This window comes from Heptranchias perlo, chromosome 33 (genome assembly GCF_035084215.1).
Source record: "Heptranchias perlo isolate sHepPer1 chromosome 33, sHepPer1.hap1, whole genome shotgun sequence".
In the NCBI taxonomy this organism is placed as follows: domain Eukaryota; kingdom Metazoa; phylum Chordata; class Chondrichthyes; order Hexanchiformes; family Hexanchidae; genus Heptranchias; species Heptranchias perlo.
Window position 1 is genome coordinate 5,755,826 of NC_090357.1, and position 21,894 is coordinate 5,777,719.

Here is a 21,894-nt window from a genome sequence, read left to right on the forward strand (position 1 = left end):
GGTAGGTTTTAAGGAGCCTCTTAAAGGAAGAGAGAGAAGTAGAGAGGGAATTCCAGAGCTTAGGGCTTAGGCAGCTGAAGGCACGGCTGCCAATGGTGCAACGATGAAAATCAAGGATGAGCATGAGGCAGAAATCTCAGAGATCTTCATAGGCCATTCACTTCCTGTTCCCAAACCTTATTTCTGTTCTCATGATTTTTGGTTGCGCTATTGTGTTTACCATTGCAAACTGCTATGTCAATATTTCCCATTCAATTTTGCCGTGTCAGCTGTCACAATGTAATTGCAGGCTCTGGCCACTAGGTGGCTCTGTGAAGTCAGTTTCTAAACTCCAACTCCATTGCCGTCCTCTATATAAAAATAAACTGATCTTCATCACCTGCCTGTGGGCCATGTCACAGGCAATTTACAATTATATTACAAGCTCATGGTGATTGGCACAGTAGTTCTCCAGATGCTCCCTTTGTATTGCAGATCCACTTCCAGTGGGGCTTCTGCTGCTCAAAGCATCCCTTATTTGTGCATTGGTATAATGGTCTCAGCCATGGCTCCGTGGTAGCACTCTTGCTTCCGAGTCAGAAGGTTGTGGCTTCAAATCCCACTCCAGAGATTTGAGTACAAAATCTAGGCTGACACTCCAGTGTAGTACTGAGGGAGTGCTGCACGGTTGGGCCAAGTTCACTGCATTGCCACAATGGAACAATGTGCGCAGTCGTTCACAAATGATAAAAATAAAGTTTCCTCATCTTGGATCTTGGATCTGCCCAGTTGCTCTAAAATCAGGCTGGCTATTCTAGCTGTCATCTGACATTGGCTCAAAAAATGTCTACATCTAGAATAAAATAGCACTACCTGGTGTCTAGCTTTACAGCCAATGGCACTCTCACTCCAGAACAGAGAATGGAACCATCTCACTACGTCACGCTCTGTGCCCTCCGAGACACTCTCACAATCGTAGATGGGGCCTGAGAACTTTATCTCGCTCACACCTCTATTGAACCTGCATTATAGGGGTAGATTATACAGATTTCATGGGCCCAGCTCGGAGCATCCCTGGTGGGAGCACATGTTTAAGGGATCAGGTGCGGAGGTCAATTCTGTCCCCATTGGATGGGAAATTCTGCAAGGCCCGTTGACCTCTGCACTTGCGGTGGGTAAAACGCCCACCGGGAGAGTCAACTTGTAAAATTTCCTCTATTAGGTTTGGAATGAAAAAAATGGCCGTTCTGCTGATCAAGCCTGCCCCTTCTGACAATAAGGTCCCCAATTTATTGGATTCCCTGAGACAGCTGAGCTACAACAGTAACGAAAATTCTTAGCAGTAAAAACTCTATGAAATTTCCCTCCCTCCCATGGAAGCAATTGATGGAAAATTCTGGAAAAGTCCCCACAATATTCAACCCTGAGCAGTTCGATTTCGTAGTTGGCTGGGACCATGGTGTTCCATCGAACATGAGATCATTTACAAGCACTCTGAGAATCTTCAATCCCACTCTTTTTTTAATCTTCGTTTTATTTCCCCTTCCCTCCTCGGGCTGGGGTACAGCTCCATGAGCTGCTGCTTCTCCTGCCACCCCAGTGTCTCACTCAGTTGGCCATTGTTCATATGTGAGTAAGTGTCGGGAGATCATTTGACTGTGGAGGATGTTACAACCGAGCCAGATCCTGCTCTCTCCAAATGGCCAGTCACGGGTGCATTCCAGCAGTGAGAATCCTGGCTGATATTTTTTCTCAACCCCCTGATCGCAGGGCACTGAGGCCAATATTTACACACCTACTGCTGCCTTGACTGAGATTGCCTGAGTTTGTCTTAAAATACTTATAGGAAAACAATTGATACCTGATGAGATTGTAGATACTATACAGTAGTTTTGCCCAAGGTTTTAGTCTTCATGGACATGCACTGCATATCACGGATTCTTGTGGGTCACAGATAAAGTTTAAATCTACGCTCCCGTTAATTTGCTTATATCTCAAGTTGCTGATGTGAACATTTCTCGGTGTTTTGATTTAGGATTTATCCACCTATCAGGTAACTGCCCTTTCCAAACCTCCCGGCCCGCACAATTCAAATAGAACAAACCAGCAAATATGAAATCTAAGTGCATAAAGGATGGAATTGTCTGAGCTTCGATGGGGGGATGGGGAAGGGAGCGAGGTAGGGGTGGAGAATGGGGGGGCAGGGAGAGAAGGGGAGGGAGAGAGGGTGGAGGGAGATGGGGGGAGGGTGGCAGAAGGGGGGGGGAGGGAGGGAGAGAGAGGGGAGGGAGGGAGAGAAGGGAGGGTGAGTGAGAGGGGAGAGGGAGGGAGAGGGAAGGGAGGGAGAGGGAAGGGAGGGAGAGAGAGGGGAGGGAGAGAGGGTGGAGGGAGAGAGGGTGGAGGGAGATGGGGGAGGGTGGCAGAAGGGGAGGGTAGGAGAGAGGGGCGAGGGAGGGAGAGAGAGGGGAGGGAGGGAGAGAGGGGGAGGGAGGGAGAGAAGGGAGGGTGAGGGAGAGGGAGGGAGAGGGGAGGGAGGGAGGGAGAGGGGAGGGAGGGAGAGAGAGGGGAGGGAGGGGCTGCATATTGGAAACCCCTAATATACAGGACCCTCATTCAGAATGAAGGAAATTATTTGTAATAATGTTGAAGTATCCACGAGTATTTTTATCATTCTTTACATCCTCCTGCTTTCACCTCCTAATCAACATTTACAGGCTTCCACACGGTCACTGTCCTCTCATCACGGTTAGCCTTGTTTCCCAAGAAATCCCAGCCTCCCACATGCGATCGCAAATCCCATTTAATGCATGGATACTCCTATTTCATTCATTCTGGTTCTCTGGCATCTGCAGCTGTATTCTGCAACAGCTGAAACATTCGAGTGAAATGGGTTGGATCCTTTGCTGCGGGCAATAGGCAGAGCATTGACAACTTGCAAATGGGGAGTGTCTGTTAATAAAGTTAGATGTTACACCCACGCTGGTGTACGATATTAAACACAGCATTCCTGAATAGTCCTGACCTTTAAGTCCCTTTGCCAATATGGCTGAGATTCATTTTCTACATCTATCTGTTGTGCTTGCTATGACATTCAAATGACATAGAATTATATAGAATTTACAACACAGGCCATTCGGCCCAACAGGTCTGTGCTGGTGTTTACGCTCCACATAAGCCTCCTCCCACCTTACTTCTTCAAACCCTAATTAGCATATCCTTCTATTCCTTTCTCCCTCGTGTGTTTATCTGGCTTCCCCTTAAATGCATCTATGCTATTTGCCTCAACTACTCCATGTGGTAGCGAGTTGCACATTCTAAACACAAATTACATAGTAGAATTAGGACAATATCAGATTAACAAGATGAAAAGTTTCATTCAGAAATATTGGGCTGAATTTCCATAATGTTTCAAAGAAGAAATTGTTTGGGCTGCACACCATGTGACAGGAAGATGCTTAAACCTGCCGCTCTGTGCAATGTGTCCAAAAAAAACCACTGTATATTGAAGTGATGGGACTACACTGAAAATATCAACAAGACTCGGCAGAAGCAGCCCTTTGGGCATCAACCAGGATCTGGGTAAAGCTCAGTCACTATCACGCTGTATAATATATATTGCATTATGTACGCTGAACTTTGTGTACAATAATGTACCAAGAAACCAGTGCATTAATGTGTATTGTAAAAAGAAAAACAGAATGACATGCATTTATATAGCACCTTTCATGATGTCCCAAAGCAATGAAGTCATTTTTGAAATGTAAGAAATGCAGCAGCCAATTTGCGCACAGTAAGGTTCCACAAACAGCAATGAGATAATGACCAAATAATCTGTTTTTTAGTGATGTTGGTTGAGAGATAAATATTGGCCCAGGACACTGGGGAGAACTCCCCTGCTCTTTTTCAAATAGTGCCGTGGGATCTTTTACTTCCACCTGAGAGGGCAGAAGGGGCCTTAGTTTAATGTCTCGGATAGCGCAGCACTCCCTCAGTACTGCACTGGAGTGGCAGGCTGGATTTTGTGCTCAAGTCTCTACAGCAGGACTATGAACCCAGAAATCTCAACAGTGCTACCACTGAGCCATGGCTGACACCTTTAATTTGAAGCACAATTGCAATATAATGCTGGAAATACATAGCAGCTTCATCAGCACTTGTGAGAAAAGAGCAGCTTAACACTTTGGGCAAAGGCCCCTCATTAGAAGGGTAGTGTCCACCTGAAATGTTAGCTTATCTGTTCCCTTTCAGATGCCGACTGACCTGCTGTGCACGTCCAGCATTTTCTGTTTAAACTCCTATTAGGAAAAGTTTTTTAAAAAAATACAATAATGAAAACGTAAGATTTAAATTTCTAATTTTAGAGTCTTACCATAACTGAAGGTTTTCAGCACACGCGGTTCATGACTGTCAGCGGCTCATGTGTGAGGGAGGTTACTGAGCGTGTTTCGGTGCCCGGTTTTAAACTAAGTGCACAGCTCTGTGTCACACTGAGAGATAATGAAATCAGCATCATAATCCAGGATGAGCTTTGTTTTCGTAGAGCAATCACGAGAGTTACTCAGCTGGTAAAACCAGTTTCCAAAAGTCATGTTGTAGACAAATTCCATGCAAGTATGGCTGAGTTGTTGCTGGGCAACCGCGTAATCTTTGCTCGCAATATTCTACGTGACTCAAAAATTATTTTAAAATGTTTAGTTGCCCCGGTGGTAAAGACCATGCAGATTGGTACTGAGCCATGGTGGCCAAAAGGTTCCAGATTCCCTCCCTGGTCTCTGCTGAGTCAGCTGACCATGCCTGGAGTGACAGTGGGAATAGAAAGAACTTGCATTTATATAGCCCCTTTCACCAACGGAGGACGTCCCAAAGTGTTTAATAGCCAATGATGTACTTTTGAAGTGTCGTAATGTAGGATGCAATGATTGTCCTCGGCCTATGGAGGAGATAAAATGGCTCCTGATCACAATCCACAGACCCCTGTTGGAAAGTGCACATGTGTGTAGACTTTGGCGGGAATGGGATTGGGTTTGGCAGAGTACTCCCCCCACCCTCCATCACCCCTCCCCTATAGTCAGTTGTGATAAGACTCTAATAATCTGTCGGAGGTAATAGAGATGAAGTCTTGGTGTGGAACACTGGCAGAACCATCTTAAGAGATCTCCTGCTTTCACCTCGGAACGTGATGGGAAGTAAGGTCATTACCAAGGAAATGGTTGAAGGAGCGACAAGTGTTGCCAGGTCCTGAGAATTTCTGATGAGAGCGGCTGGTGGGGATTATGAGCAGAAAGAGTTGTAGGCCACACAATAACTTGCAGCCTGAGAGCAGAAAGAAGGAACTTGGTATTCCTGAGCTGGACATTTATAAGAATTCTTCTGGCCGCTGTGCGTGAAGATGTTGGATGCGTGTTTGTGAAGATTTCTTCTGTTCAGCGTTTTTAGCAAAATTGCCAACACACTTTTCTTATAAAAACTTTATTTCAAGAAGCCATTCAAATAAACAAATTGAAACAAAAAAACTGACAGTCAAGGTGTGAACACTTGTTTTAGATTCTTTTTGCAACAGTTAAAAGTAGTCCACAGGTTTTCACGTATCATATCAATGACTGTTATGTGACTACACTTTGCTTTAAAATCCCAACATTTAAAACTGATCTTTTTTCTTAACTAATTTCCTTTCTGTAGAAAAATGGTGAAAAAAATCAAGAACATTTGAGAAACGCTTTCCTATTTCAGACACCCACAATCAAGCAATCCCAGATCAACTATAGCAGAATGAGACAAAGCTCCTTCTATGATACCCCAACAACATGCCTTAGCTCAAACTCAGAAGATCATTCCCTACCAATCTTCCATTTCCCACACAGTCCTCTCTGAATGAAATTGCCAATTTAGTGCCAGTTAATATCAATTTAGGGGCAATCTTGTCCTCAGATCCTTGCCTACTCTGAACTGGATTGGGACTTCCTAACATAGGTCCCTTATAGCCAGCAGAGGCTTTCATCCCATTGGTCTGGCTGGATTTGAACTTGAATCCCAGTGTTAAAAGACAGATAGCTAACCCAGCCCAATGTCCACAATGATTCCACAATGCTGACTTAGTTAAGTTTAAAATCTGGTTGTTCTGAATCCTGTTCAGTCGTCATCTGTTTGACTTGTGAAGTCAGTGGAAGTACAATGGAACAACACTAAGCACATTGTCTTCATTTATCTATCCAAAGCTTGATCTGTACCTTTAAACTCCTCGCCACCATATTCAATGCGGATCATGATGACCTACACTGGATTTTTTGGAGTGAAAGGCTACCCTCTTGAGTCAGTCCATTTAGGAGACAATTAATTGAATTAAATCCCTAATGCATGTATTGGTTTATAATCTACCAATTAAATCTACAAGAAATCTATTTGGTGTTTATCCTTGTCTGATGCCAAAACTGAAGATAAGAGGATGGAGGTTTTAAATTCTGTACCTGATTGAAGTGAATAGTTCCCTACTGCTGATACTGCTCCAGTTCGATATTGCAGCCCTCTTTTCACCAACTGAAGAGGCAGCATATTAAATTGGTTCCATTTTAAACCCACCCTGTGCATTTTCAGGTAAATTATGTGGATTCTTGCATTCAGCCAGGACATATCGGAAAATGGCAGCCTGTGATTTTTTTTTTTTGATCTTTGATTTTGGTGTGGAGCATTATAAAAATGTTGCCTTTTTTAGTCACTCAGGACACTGGGTAGTTTCCTGGTGGGTTTGGTTTTGTGTCTTACAAACTTGCAGCGTTGGCAACACTGCAAAGCTGTTTTAAGGTTTTTGCTTTGCATCGAGATCGCCCTGTGTACCGTTTGCAAGTAAGTTATGACCATTGAGCATAGCAAAATGGACTTTGTGTTGTCCACTCTTCAGACCTCCAAGTTACCATTTATTTATGAACCACTAATGCTAGTTTCACACTTGCATCTGTGTCCCCTTCCACCTGTGCCTCATTTCCCCTTAAAGGGACAGTGCTTTCAGGATAAAAACAAAAAGAGGTTTGCCAAAATTGTAACAGAATGACATAAATGTTGAAAACAGTCATTTAATGACAACAGTTACAACTTGCATTTCTATGGTGCTTCTCTTGTACTGAGAGACATCTGGTTGAGCTTGACAGGGTAGAGGACCACGAGTGGAGACCGAATCAGGGGAAAAATTAGGGAGCGAAAATACAGTTGAGGAGAAGGGCCATTAGAAGGCTTTGAAAGCAGGAAGAGAAGTGAGGCAGTGGAGATGTTCAAGGTAGGGAGTTCCAAAGGATAAGCTGAAGTAATGGACACTGCTGGTGGAGTAAGGAATGCAGAGAGAGCTAGTGTTGTAGGAATGAAAGATATGAACAGCCATTTAAAATTGGAGGAGTTTGCTGAGGTGGGGTGGGATAAGGGATTTGTAGGCGAGCATGAAAAGCTTAAATTCAATAATACTAAAAACAGAAAGGATGAGCAGCTCCTCTGGCTTTTCTCCTACACATAAAAAATGGTTTGTAATTTCATTCAACCAGCGATAGATTATTGATTTAATGCATCACCGTGCAAGCGCCATCACCACAAGGAATGCAGCGGTTCAAGAACAAGGCCCACTGCCACCTTCTCAGGGCAATGAGAGAGGGGCAATAAACGCTGGCCTTGACAGCATTGTCCACATCCTGAGAACAAATACGGAAAAAAATACACCTGATTCATTGGGATAGAGGGGGTGAGAGTTTTTCTTTTGCTCTCTGTCCCCTCCATCCCACTGAATCAGGCACATTAGTGCAAAAATCCGTAAGTTAATGAAATTGCGAGTGTAAGCAACACTTGGCTTGTGCACAAACGTTTCTTTCCACGGAAGCAGTGTCCCTCTAAGAGAGGGGCTTACCCTGTAAATCTGTAGAATTGAATGTCGCCATTTGTTGTGATAGCAATGTTTGTTAGCTGCTGTTGTGAATTACTGGTACCAGTATAAGTGGAATATGAGAGAGCTGAGCAGTGATTGAGATACTGTTCTGACCTCCTGATCTGGTGATTGACGCTGGCTGTTTGCCCATGGATATTGGAAATGTGCAGTTCATCTCATGAGCAGGATTGACAGCTGACTCTACACAAATTGCAAAAAAAAAAATTTGAAATCCAAAGCCCTCTGAATCCAAATGGGAGAAGTTGGTATTTAGCTGTGGAGATGATTGAAGCGTCTAATTTTCTTTTGGCGCCCATACTTGGTTGTGATAGATTCTAGACGTATGATGATAAATGCAGCGCCAAGCTGACTGTGCATTTCTAGAAGTTGTTTTACTGGAGTGAAGCCAGAATTCCTTCTCCCAGTTCCAGAACTGGATGGGGGAACGATCGGAGCAGGTCAGGAGAAGGGGGTCATAGATTGAGTTCTGGGGGTAGATACTACAAATCAGGCACTTCCAGTGCAGAGCATCACAGGAGGAGAGTGTGGAGATTCGGGCATCTGTGGAAATTTACTGAAAATCTTTTTTTTAAAGTATTAATAAACCTCGATATCATAAACAGTTAGAAGCAAAGGACTAAACAGGCTTTTATTTAAAACTAGACTTTAGATGTGCAGTTACATTTTAGTTAACTTCTGGATGGACCATTCAATAAACCAGACTATCGGGTTTGAAAATGAACAGGTGGGAACCCTAAGGACCTCCAGATTGGGAAATGCTGTAATTGTATTATTTTGCAGGCTATAGGAGACACAGTTTGTATATTTAAATTTGATCCCTCTCAATTTGCATGTTTAGTATATGGTCTCCAATTATATTTGTAGCCTGTTCTCCTCCGAGTGTTGATAATATCTTTGCTGCTGCTTCACTGAACCTCATTTGCACAAATCAATATGGCTCCCAAGGTGTCTAGTTACATGCCTAAAAAAATGGCCTTGATTGTAAGTTTTAAAGTGGTTCTCTGTCAATCAAAATCTTGCCCTATGAGTGCTCCATCAAGGCGAAAGTTTGTTTCTTTGACCCAGTTTTGTCTCTTTAGATGTCGTTATTCTCACTGGTTTAATTCAATAGCAAGAGATCAGTTAGTACAGATCGGTTGATTGTGGTTCTCATGCTATGCTCATCCAATCGTGGTGACACAAGACAGAATTAATTACATCAGCACACTGATGCCCCCACGTCCTCTGGGCACCCTACAGCCTACGGTCACTGCCGTTCCCTCATTGAAGTGAGAATTAATTAGTTGCATTGGCGTTCTAATGCTGAATAAAAATATGCTGTTAAATGAGTCCATCGTCTTATTTGTCAAGAAGCCTTTGGGTAATGAGCATAAAAAGCTGCAGTCATAGAATACTGCATTATCCCCTTTAAGGTTACATAGAATTCACAGCACAGAAACAGGCCATTCGGCCCAACTGGTCCATGCTGGCGTTTATGCTCCACACGAGTCTCCTCTTCCCCTACTTCAATGAACCCTATCTGCATATCCTTCTAGACCTTTCTCCCTCATGTACTTATATAGCTTCCCCTTAAATGTATCAATGCTATTTGCCGCAACTACTCCATGTGGTAACAAGTTCCACTCTCCGGAAAGAAGTTTTTTCTGAATTCCTTATTAGACTTATTGGTGACTATCTTATATTTATGACTCCCAGTTTTGGACTCTCCCACAAGCGGAAACATTTTCTCTACGTCAACCCATCAAACTCCGTCATAATTTTAAAGACCTCTATTAGGTCACCCTTCGAGAGAGAAAAGCCCCCGCCTGTTCCGCCAGGACCACTCGGCTCCAGATCTCATTACTGCCTTGGTCCAAACATGGACAAAGAGTTGAATTCCAGAGGTGAGGGGAGAGTGACTGCCCTTGACATCAAGACAGCATTTGACCGAGTGTGGCGCCAAGGAGCCCTAGTAAAATTGAAGACAATGGGAATCAGGGGGAAATCTCTCCAGTGGCTGGAGTCATACCTAGCACAAAGGAAGATGGTAGTGGTTGTTGGAGGCCAATCATCTCAGCCCCAGGACATTGCTGCAGGAGTTCCTCAGGGTAGTGTCTTAGGCCCAACCATCTTCAGCTGCTTCATCAATGACCTTCCCTGCATCATAAGGTCAGAAATAGGGATGTTCGCTGATGATTACACAGTGTTCAGTTCCATTCGCAACCCCTCAGATAATGAAGCAGTCCGTGCCCGCATGCAGCAAGACCTGGACAACATCTAGGCTTGGGCTCATAAGTGGCAAGTAACATTCATGCCAGACAAGTGACAGGCAATGACCATCTCCAACAAGAGAGAGTCTAACTACCTCCCCTTGATATTCAACGGCATTACCATCGCCGAATCCCCCACCATCAACATCCTGGGGGTCACCATTGACCAGAAACTTAACTGGACCAGCCATATAAATACTGTGGCTACAAGAGCAGGTCAGAGGCTGGGTATTCTGTGGCGAGTGACTCACCTCCTGACTCCCCAAAGCCTTTCCACCATCTACAAGGCACAAGTCAGGAGTGTGATGGAATACTCTCCACTTGCCTGGATGAGTGCAGCTCCAACAACACTCAAGAAGCTCGACACCATCCAGGACAAAGCAGCCCACTTGATTGGCACCCCATCCACCACCATAAACATTCACTCCCTTCACCACCGGCGCAATGTGGCTGCAGTGTGTAACATCCACAGGATGCACTGCAGCAACTCGCCAAGGCTTCTTCGACAGCACCTCCCAAACCCGCGGCCTCTACCACCTAGAAGGACAAGGGCAGCAGGCACATGGGAACAACACCACCTGCACCTTCCCCTCCAAGTCACACACCATCCCGACTTGGAAATATATCGCCGTTCCTTCATCGTCGCTGGGTCAAAATCCTGGAACTCCCTTCCTAACAGCACTGTGGGAGAACCTTCACCACACGGACTGCAGCTGTTCAAGAAGGCGGCTCACCACCACCACCTTCTCAAGGGCAATTAGGGATGGGCAATAAATGCCGGCCTCGCCAGGGACGCCCACATCCCATGAATGAATAAAAAAAAGTCTTTCCTGTTAGGTATAACCTTTCAGTTCTGGTCTCATCCTTGTAAATCTTTTTTGCACCTTCTCCTGTGCCTCTATATCCATTTTGTAATATGGAGACCAGAACTGTGCACAATACTTCAAGTGTGGACTAACCAAGGTTCTACACAAGTTTAACATAACTTCTCTGAATTTCAATTTTGTTCCTCTGGAAATGAACTCCAGTGCTTTGTTTGCATTGTTAACCTGCGTTGCTTTTATTTTGGTGTCAACCCTACTTTATTATTTAGTTTTCTCCCCCCCCCCCCCCCCACCTTACTCCGTTTTCTCCCGTACTCGCCTGAAGCTCATGCTTGGGATACATGGGAGAATTTTTCCGTTTCTGTGCTCTGGGCACACGCAGTGAGCACTAGTTTTGAAATAGCGTGATCCCCAGCACGTGATTATCCGTTCCTGGACATGTGCTTCCGATGTGCACCCAGAATGCAGATGCAGAAAAACTTGCGCTAGAGTTCCGCAGGGACTACCCGCTCTTGCCTTTGTCCAATGCCCCTACGTACTGTGTAGCAAGACAGCTCATGAGAGAGCAGCCCCGAGAGGGGTGGGGGCGTGACGGGCAATGTTGGCTGACTTTTCACCTCTCTGGCCCATAGGTACTGAGACCAATTACAATATCACTCTAAAGACCTTAAATCAATTTGTGATATTCAGATATAAGCAGACATTAAAGATGGGTTTATTTATCTTGCACAAGTCAACTCGCAAAACTCAAAGATAGCTGAGAAACAGCATCAAAAAAGCTGAGAACTAAACAATTGTCAACTGCAAACCAGCCCTGAACTTAGAATCATAGAATGGTTGCAGCATGGAAGGAGGCCAGTCAGCCCATCAAGTCTGTGCTAGCTCTTCGCTAAAGCAATCCAGCTAGTCCCACTCCCCCGCCCTTTCCCCGTAGCCTTGCAGACTTTTTCCCTTCAAGTATTTATCCAATTCCCTTTTGAAAGCCATGATTGAATCTGCCTCCACCACCCCCTCAGACAGTGCATTCCAGATCATAACCACTCGCTGTGTAAAAAAGTTCTTCCTCATGTTGCCTTTGGTTCTCTTGCCAATTACCTTAAATCTGTGTCCTCTGGTTCTTGATCCTTCTGCCAATGGGAACAGTTTCTCTCTATCTACTCTGTCTAGACCCTTCATGATTTTGAATACCTCTGTCAAATCTCCTCTCAACCTTCTCTGCTCTAAGGAGAACAACCCCAGCTTCTCCAGTCTATCCATGTAACTGCAGTCCTTCATCCCTGGAACCATTCTAGTAAATCTCTTCTGCACCCTCTCTAAGGCCTTTACATCCTTCCTAAAGTGTGATGCCCAGAATTGGACACAATACTCCAGTTGTGGCCGAACCAATATTTTATAAAGGTTCATCATGGCTTCCTTGCTTTTGTACTCTGTGCCTCTATATATAAAGCCCAGGATCCCATATGCTTTTTTAATCGCTTTCTCAACCTGCCCTGCCACCTTCAACGATTTGTGCTCATAGACCCCCAGATCTCTGTTCCTGCACCCCTTTTAGAATTGTACCCTTTAGTTTATATTGCCTCTCCTTGTTCTTCCTACCAAAATGTATCACTTTGCATTTCTCTGCATTAAATTTCATCTGCCATGTGTCTGCCCATTCCACCAGCCTCTCGAAGTCTATCACTGTTCGCTACATTTCCAAGTTTTATATCATCTGCAAATTTTGAAATTGTGTCCTGTAGTCCCAAGTCCAAGTCATTAATATATATCAAGAAAAGCCGTAGTCCTAGCATCAACCCTTGGGGAACACCACTGTATACCTCCCTCCAGTCAGAAAAACAACCGTTCACCACTACTCTCGGTTTCCTGTCACTTAGCCAATTTCGTATCCATGCTGCCACTGCCCCTTTTATTCCATGGGCTTCAACTTTGATAACAAGCCTATTATGTGGCACTTTATCAAACGCCTTTTGGAAGTCCATATACACCACATCAACCGCATTGTCCTCATCAACCCTTTCTGTTACCTCATCAAAAAACTCAATCAAGTTAGTTAAACACGATTTGCCTTTAACAAATCCGTGCTGGCTTTCCTAAATTAATCCACACTTGTCCAAGTGACTGTTAATTTTGTCCCGGATTATCATTTCTAAAAGTTCCCCTGCCACCGAGGTTAAACTGACTGGCCTATAGTTGCTGGGTTTATCCTTACACCTTTTTTGAACAAGGTGTAAACATTTGCAATTCTCCAGTCCTCTGGCACCACCCCCCATATCTAAGGATGATTGGAAGATTTTGGCCATTACCTCTGCAATTTCCACCCTTACTTCCCTCAGCAACCTAGGATGCATCCCATTCGGACCAGGTGACTTATCTACTTTAAGTATGGCTAGCCTTTCTAGTACCTCCTCTTTATCAATTTTTAGCCCATCTAGTATCTCAACTACCTCTTCCTTTACTGTGACTTTGGCAGCATCTTCTTCCTTGGTAAAGACAGATGCAAAGTACTCATTTAGTACCTCAGCCATGCCCTCTGCCTCCATGTGTCGATCTCCTTTTTGGTCCCTAATTGGTCCCACCCCTCCTTATTACCCGCTTACTGTTTATATGCCTGTAGAAGACTTTTGGATTCCCTTTTTAATTTAGCCACCCGTCTATTCTCATACTCTCTCTTCGTCCCTCTTATTTCCTTTTTCACTTCCCCTCTGAACTTTCTATATTCAGCCTGGTTCTCACTTGTGTTATCAACCCGACATCTGTCATACACCCCCTTTTTCTGCTTCATTTTACTCTCTATCTCTTTTGTCATTCATGAGCTCTGGCTTTAGTTGCCCTACCTTTTCCCCTCATAGGAACGTACTTAGACAGTACCCTAACCATCTCCACTTTAAAGGCTGCCCATTGTTCATTTACAGTTTTGCCTGCCAATCTTTGATTCCAATTTACCCGGGCCAGATCTGTTCTCATCCTACTGAAATTGGCCCTCCTCCAAAAGAGTGCTCCTTGTCCTTTTCCGTAGCTAATCTAAACCTTATGATACTATGATCACTGTTCCCTAAATGGTCCCCCACTGTCACTTGACCCACCTCATTCCCTGAACCAGATCCAGCAATGCCTCCTTCTTTGTCGGGCCGGAAACGTACTGGTCAAGAAAGTTCTCCTGAACACACTTCAAAAATTCCTCCCCCTCTTTGCCCTTTAGACGATTACTATCCCAGTCTATATTAGGATAGTTGAAGTCCCCCATTATCACTACTCTATGGCTCTTGCACCTCTCTGTAATTTCCCTGCAAATGTACTCCTTCATATCCTTCCCACTAGCTGGTGGCCTATAGAAGACACCCACTCGTGTAATGGCACCTCTATTGTTTCTTAACTCTAACCAAATAGATTCTGTCCTTAATCCCCCCCCAGGACATCCTCTCTCTCCACCACTGCAATATTCTCCTTAATCAATGCTGCTACACCCCCTCCTTTCTTTCCTTCCTTATGTTTCCGGAAAACCTTGTATCCAGGAATATTTAGTACCCAATCCTGCCCTTTATTGAGCCAGGTCTCTGTTATCGCCACTACATCATATTCCCATGTGGCTATTTGTGCCTGCAGCTCACCAACCTTGCTTCGAGCATTTACACACATGCACTGTAAACCTTCTTGTATTCTCTCTTAGTCTGATCCCACCTAACACTGCACTATTTCTTACTCTAGTGCTATCTGTCTCTCCCAATCCTTTGTGCATCTTGTTTCTCCTCTCCAATGCTACATCCTGCTGCTTATCCCCCTGCCAAAATAGTTTATACCCATTATATAGGCCCATTACCAAGGTCACTGCTTCAAGGTGACTGAATATGTTTAAATTCCTTTTTTTCATGACAATGAATTTCAGGATTTTTATTACTGCTTTGGGATCATGTTCCACAATTCAGTTTGTTTTTCTACGAAAGCCCAAAGGTTTCACACTTGACTTATAAAAATTAATAGTTCTAGCGAGAGTGCACTGAGATGTGGATTTGTCTTGACTGAATCAGCTGCTTTACCCAATGACTCCTCAGTTGTATTATAGGGAGAAAAAAACTGAAATGTGCAATAATATAATCTTTTGAGTGATGGATTAGAAATGTTTGAGGGAGTAAGCAAGCTCTGATGCTGCAACATTTACTTGCTGGGGGATTTATTGACATTCACCTCCTAAAAAACATTGATTTTTGACCATTTTTTAGTGCTTTTTCCAACATTTTGCAGTCTACTGTGATTGAAGGCAAAAATATATTGATTAGGGGATTGGCTAGTTTGGGATTTAAAATCCTGTGGATTATACGAGGAAGGGTCGGACTTCACGCTTTTGAAGTCTTGGAAAAGATTGAGTTTGTGATATCGTTGTCTTACTTAGGCTGTTCCAAGCCTAACTATACACTGATGCGGAGCCTCCAGGCAGTTGTCTACCTGGCCAAGACTATCTGGATGTTGTCCCCATTGTGCAACATTAGACAGAGAGCAAATCATCCTCATGGTCACTAATCAACAGAGTAAATTGTAATTGTAAAGTAACCCGGTGTCAATAAAATAACCTGCAGTGCAGCCCCGTGACAATTACACTAACCTGCAATAAATCGCCACATCAGTTGCATTTACCTGCACAGCAGGCTGCATTGTAGGCTGAATTGGTTGCATGAAGAGACGGCACTGGAGGTCCTGAGTTGGTTGCATTTACTGCACTGGAGGTCCTGAGTTGGTTGCAATCACTGCACTGGAGGTCCTGAGTTGGTTGCAATCACTGCACTGGAGGTCCTGAGTTGGTTGCAATCACTGCACTGGAGGTCCTGAGTTGGTTGCAATCACTGCACTGGAGGCCCTGAGTTGGTTGCAATCACTGCACTGGAGGTCCTGAGTTGGTTGCAGTCACTGCACTGGAGGCCCTGAGTTGGTTGCAATCACTGCACTGGAGGTCCTGAGTTGGTTGCAATCACTACAATGGAGGTCCTGAGTTGGTTGCAATCACTGCACTGGAGGCCCTGAGTTGGTTGCAATCACTGCACTGGAGGTCCTGAGTTGGTTGCAATCACTGCACTGGAGGTCCTGAGTTGGTTGCAATCACTGCACTGGAGGTCCTGAGTTGGTTGCAGTCACTGCACTGGAGGCCCTGAGTTGGTTGCAATCACTGCACTGGAGGTCCTGAGTTGGTTGCAATCACTGCACTGGAGGCCCTGAGTTGGTTGCAATCACTGCACTGGAGGCCCTGAGTTGGTTGCAATCACTGCACTGGAGGCCCTGAGTTGGTTGCAATCACTGCACTGGAGGTCCTGAGTTGGTTGCAATCACTGCACTGGAGGCCCTGAGTTGGTTGCAATCACTGCACTGGAGGTCCTGAGTTGGTTGCAATCACTGCACTGGAGGTCCTGAGTTGGTTGCAATCACTGCACTGGAGGTCCTGAGTTGGTTGCACTAACCTGCATATTCGCCTTCTCAAATGTGATGATAAGTTTGAAAAAAGAAAATGAAAACTTGCTGCTAATTAGTAGATAAAAAGCCCCATTCAATGTCTGACTATTTTGACCATGTTTTAATTTGAAACAAAGGGCAACCTTTCTTTTAAAAAAAATTGCACCTTGCGGCAGATTTTTAAAAAGTGATTTGCAGTCTCGATCTGACCTGTACTTTCTCCCAGATGACCTCATCCATGATGGTACCTGGAGTTGGTTACACGTCAGCAAAGAGGCCTGGTTTGAAGTCTTACCCCTAGGCCAGGGATGGATGCTGTGTGACCTTCACTTGGTGCAGCCTCAGTTCTGTACTGGCTGCAGTAGTTCCACGGTTATGGGAGAGAGCCTTTTATTTACAAGGGGATGTCAGAGTTGCGTCTTCATGATTGGCTCTGGTCAATTCTGTAGGGTGGGGAGAGTTTACAAAAGCTGGAAGTTGTTTGCTGAAGATGTTATCCATTTAAAATAGTCTTTTAATGTTTGACCTTGGAGCTATTTCATTGTGTTCCCATTTCAGTGCGTCTCCACACAGCTAATCTCTAATATTATTTTGAATTAATCAGTGCAATAATCTGCAAAACATATATAGCTTGGGCAGGGCGACTGTTTGTACTTTGCTGTTTGTTTGTTACAGATCCCATGGTAACAGCATAATTCCGACTTCGGGCAGTTATCAATGGTAAAGGCTGTGTTACAACTTTGTACCCGCAAGCCCCCATTCGCGTCACAGCCCCTTAAACAGGGGTCTAAGTGACTCCCACTCTATAAAGTTAGTAATCTGCTCCTTCTGTACATTACAGATATAATTTGCACAGGTGCAGCAAATTTATTAACGCTGTTTGAGGATCCACCAGGCGAATGGGTCAGTCGGGGGCTCGGAAAGGTGAGTTGTCCATTCCAAACACGAAAGGTTGACAACTACGATCTTGTGTGTTGCTGTATCCATATTATAAGGTGTACAGTGCATATACACAGTGACATATTATGAAAGAAATGATGTGGAGGCTGTTTGCTTTGTGCATTATATCCTTGATTCTGCTTCTGCAATGACAGAGGCTGCATTTACACAACTGTAGTGTTGGTGCAAAGTGATCTCTCTTTGCACCGAAGCTGAAATCATTCCACCTCACTCTAGAACCACTTGAGGCCTTTTAACACAACACAACTTAGATCTTCACCTCGCAACTTTAGAGTCGACACGAGGTCGAAACCACTTCACCGACACTAAACTGTGTGAAGGCTGAATTTCCACAACTCTAGTGTCAGTGCAAATGCTTTCACCTTGCAGCGATGCTAAAGCCCGAGTGCCATTCTGGAGTCGGGGCCCAACCTGACTCTGGAGTGAAGTGGAGAGAGAGTTCCTGGAGGAGGGAGTCTCGGTCCGATTCATTTGGTGGCAAGTTTGAGCCGTGACTCTGGATTTACACTACAACTTCTTGAGCATCAGTGTGTAGTGAAACTCTGCACCTATGCTATAGCTGCAGTATATATACCGCCTTTGTTTTACTTTCCCATGGTTAGCATATAAGCTAATAAAAGGAGAGAAGGTTTAAACACTCCTGCAGTGGCAATAGTAAGAGGTTACGAATTCTTCTGGTCCCTTGTGTGCGTAGTGAGATAATGAATGCTTTCGTGAAAATTTGCCCTGTTCCAATATTTCGACCAGAGTGAACAAGGTAAGCAACTGTGTATCTCCTTAAGCAATCAGATTGAAGAATCATTAACGAGCAACGCAGAGTCTGAACCAGGAAGTGTAAGTTAGAATAGTGAATTCAGTGTCAAATCAGGTACAGAAAGTGAATTAAAGAGTAGGTAAGAAAGATTGGATTAAGAGAAAGAGATAAAAGACACAGAAAAAAAAAGTTTTTAAACATAATGTTTATTTAATTTTTAAAGAAAATCTCCAACACTAATTAACAGCTGAAGGAATGAGACTCTGTGCTCATAAAAGTTAATTTTCAGTGCCTGAGTGGTTGTTTGGCAGGAATTTCACACCGTTCAATACCATTTGAACGGGGAGCCAGACGGCGAGATGCCATTTTTACTCAGCTTATGGAGCGGCAGCACGTCCGGATTTTCGAGTTTACCTGCGCATGTGCGCTCGCCGGAAGTTGCTGTCCGATTTGCGCATAAATAACGGTGAGCGCTGTTAGCCTCACTGTTATCATCATAGCAAGATCTGGCCCAGGGTCTTTTAGAGCATTTACGACTTTCTTACACAGCAATCAGAGTAACATTCCCCAGGGTGCCGCACATTACACACACATGTTGAGGTTGAATTCCTCCACAAGGTCTAATTAATTCGATGGACGCACTTGGGTGATTAAAAGGTGTTTTGATCATTACATGGTAAATGTTTTTTTCAAGGCTGACTCTGAAAAGCCATCCCCACACCTCCACTACTCGCCTTTAAACAGCCACCCAACCTCAAACAGACCATCGTTCGCAGCAAACTACCTAGCTTTCAAGAGAACAGCGTCCACGACGCCACACAACCCTGCCACGGTAACCTCTGCAAGACATGCCAGATCATCGACACAGATACCACCATCACACGAGATGACACCACCCACCAGGTGCATGGTTCATACTCCTGTGACTCGGCCAACGTTGTCTACCTCATACGTTGCAAATTGTAAACAATTTTACAACACCAAGTTATAGTCCAGCAATTTTATTTTAAATTCACAAGCTTTCGGAGATTTTCTCCTTCCTCAGGCAAATGTTTCAAGCAGGAAAGGATGCCCCAGAGCATGGTACATTGGCGAGACCATGCAGACGCTGCGACAACGGATGAACGGACACCGCGCAACAATCGCCAAACAGGAGGGTTCCCTCCCAGTCGGGGAACACTTCAGCAGTCATGGACATTCATCCACCGACCTTCGGGTAAGCGTACTCCAAGGCGGCCTTCGAGACACACGACAACGCAAAATCGTCGAGCAGAAATTGATAGCCAAGTTCCGCACCCATGAGGACGGCCTCAACCGGGATCTTGGGTTCATGTCACGCTACACGTTACCCCACCAGCGAACAAATGTTATCTGTTTTTAATATAATGGGTCATTTGCTGGCTCTCTCTGCATTCCGGATGTTTCTGCCTCTCTCTGTGTTTTTTTTTTCTCTGTTTTTTTTCCCTGTTTGTTTTTTTTGTTGAATGTGTATTCGGGGGTTCTGCAGGTAACACCTCTCTGTCTGAACACGGTGATTGCCTTGGCAACGGGCAGTTGCAGGGGCAGTCTGTAAACACCATGTATTGTTCAATATGTATAAATGCGTAGGCTTCAAGGAGCTCTTGAAACATTTGCCTGAGGAAGGAGAAAATCTCCGAAAGCTTGTGAATTTAAAATAAAATTGCTGGACTATAACTTGGTGTTGTAAAATTGTTTACAATTGTCAACCCCAGTCCATCACCGGCATCTCCACATCTGAAAAGCTAAGCCTTGCACGTTACTTTTAAAACTTTGAGTTCTTTTATTTCTCGTGTGAGTTTGACATTTGTGGAGGCCGTGAGGTGACTGAAGTGGATAACAATATTTGTGCAAAATGTTGAATTCCTCATCACATTGTCCCAAGTTATTTAAATATCATGACAGTCTTTCAAGTTGTTCAAGAAAAATTCCCATGTGCTCCCTTTTTTAGTTTGCAAAACTACTTCTCCTTGAAATGGTTCTGCAATGTGCTGCATCTCCTGATCCTGTGGAAACTGCTCTGTATACATCCCGGGGTAGATTCCATGTCTGTCTCACTGTGAGTACGTCCTGAGCAGGAAAATGGGAGGGAGGGAAATAAGGGAAAAGGTCACGCACCCTGGTAGTTAATTGAAGCGCGCTCAAGGTCAAAGCCTGGGACTAGGTGCAGACCGCAGGAGCCATGTGAATCATGGAAGCCACATGAATAGTAGACATCCAAAAACGGGAGGATAAGTTATACCTCCATAATATCACCCGTCTCTACCCCTGCCTCAGCCCATCTGCTGCCGAAACCCTCATCCGTGCTTTTGTTACATTCAGTCTCGACTACTCCAATGCTTTCCTGGCCGGCCTCCCATCCTCCACCTTCCATAAACTTGAGCTCATCCAAAACTGCTGTCCGAATCCTAACTTGCACCAAGTCCCGTTCTTCCATCATTCCCTTTGCTTGCTGACCTCCATTGACTCCCAGTCCACCAATGCCTCAAATTTAAAATCCTTGTGGTTCAAATCCCTCCATGGCCTCGCCCGTCCTCCAGCCCTACAACCCTCCGACAACTCTGCGTTCCTCCAATTCTGGCCTCTTGTACATCCATGACTTCCTGCGCTCCACCGTTGGCGGCCGTGCCTTCAGCTGCCTAGGCCCCAAGCTCTGTAATTCCCTCCCTAAACCTCTCCGCCGCTCTCTCCTCCTTTTAAGATGCTCCTTAGAACCGACCTCTTGGACCAAACTTTTGCTCACCTCTCCTAATGTCTCCTTCTTTGGCTCGGTATCTATTCTTTTGCTTGATAACGCTCCTTTAAAGCGCCTTGGGATGTTTTACTACTCTAAAGGCGTTATATAAATGCAAGTTCATTGAAGTGCCCTTAACAATTTTTTTCCATGTTTCTTCAGGTATAGTGAGGGGGAAAAGATAACAAAAGAGATTTTTTTGTTGCTGGACTTTGCATACTTGGGACTTTTAATACCTCTGCTTACAGAGCAGACAAAAGAACTTGATATGAATATATTGAACTTTTGTGTGCTACTATCGGAAGAGTGTAACTTTAAGGCAGCATAGTTGTCTCTGTGTTGATGCTGGAAGCAACTGCTTTTCTATTGATGTAGTTCTGTGCTGGGGCTGCTGGTTTCTGATGGGCAGGGTCTCATGCTGGTGGAGCTGCACCAAGGGGAACTGACCAGATTCACAAAGGCTGAAAAGAGCCAGTAGAAAACAAGTCCACCGGCCTTAACGATTCGTACAAGTTTACTGTTGTTTTATCGCTATCTGCGTAGGCCCCAATTTTCCAACCCTCAGTTTGGCAAAAGAACCAAAGGGGAGATGAGGAGAATTTTTTTAATGCAGCGAGTTATGATCTGGAATGTACTGCCTGAAAGGTGGTGGAAGCAGATTCAATAGTAACTTTCAAAGGGGAATTGGATAAATGCTTGAAGGGAAACAAATTGCAGGGCTATGGGGAAAGAGCAGGGGGAGTGGGACGAATTGGATAGCTCTTTCAAAAAGCTGGCACAGGTACTTTGGGCCGAATGGACTCACTCTGTATTGTATGATTCTATGATTCAGTCCCTGGGAGCACAGGATTATAAAACACTTAGCAAAAAACTGCCATATACAAATCTTGACAGCTTCTAGTAAGAATAAGCAATGTTTCTGATAAATCGCCTTAATCACTGCCTCATTGCTTCACTTTATCAGCATTAGTACGCTGGAGTCGTCAACTACATCTGCATGGTGACCCCTGAGCACTTGC

The 21,894-nt window shown here is 44.5% G+C and overlaps 1 protein-coding gene across 1 annotated transcript in view; it reads right to left on the reverse strand.

Annotated features, from left to right (window-relative positions):
• Positions 1–21,894, reverse strand: part of LOC137301255 (transmembrane protease serine 5-like) — an 85,043-nt gene that overhangs the window by 25,673 nt on the left and 37,476 nt on the right. The gene's annotated exons all lie outside the window — the stretch shown is intronic.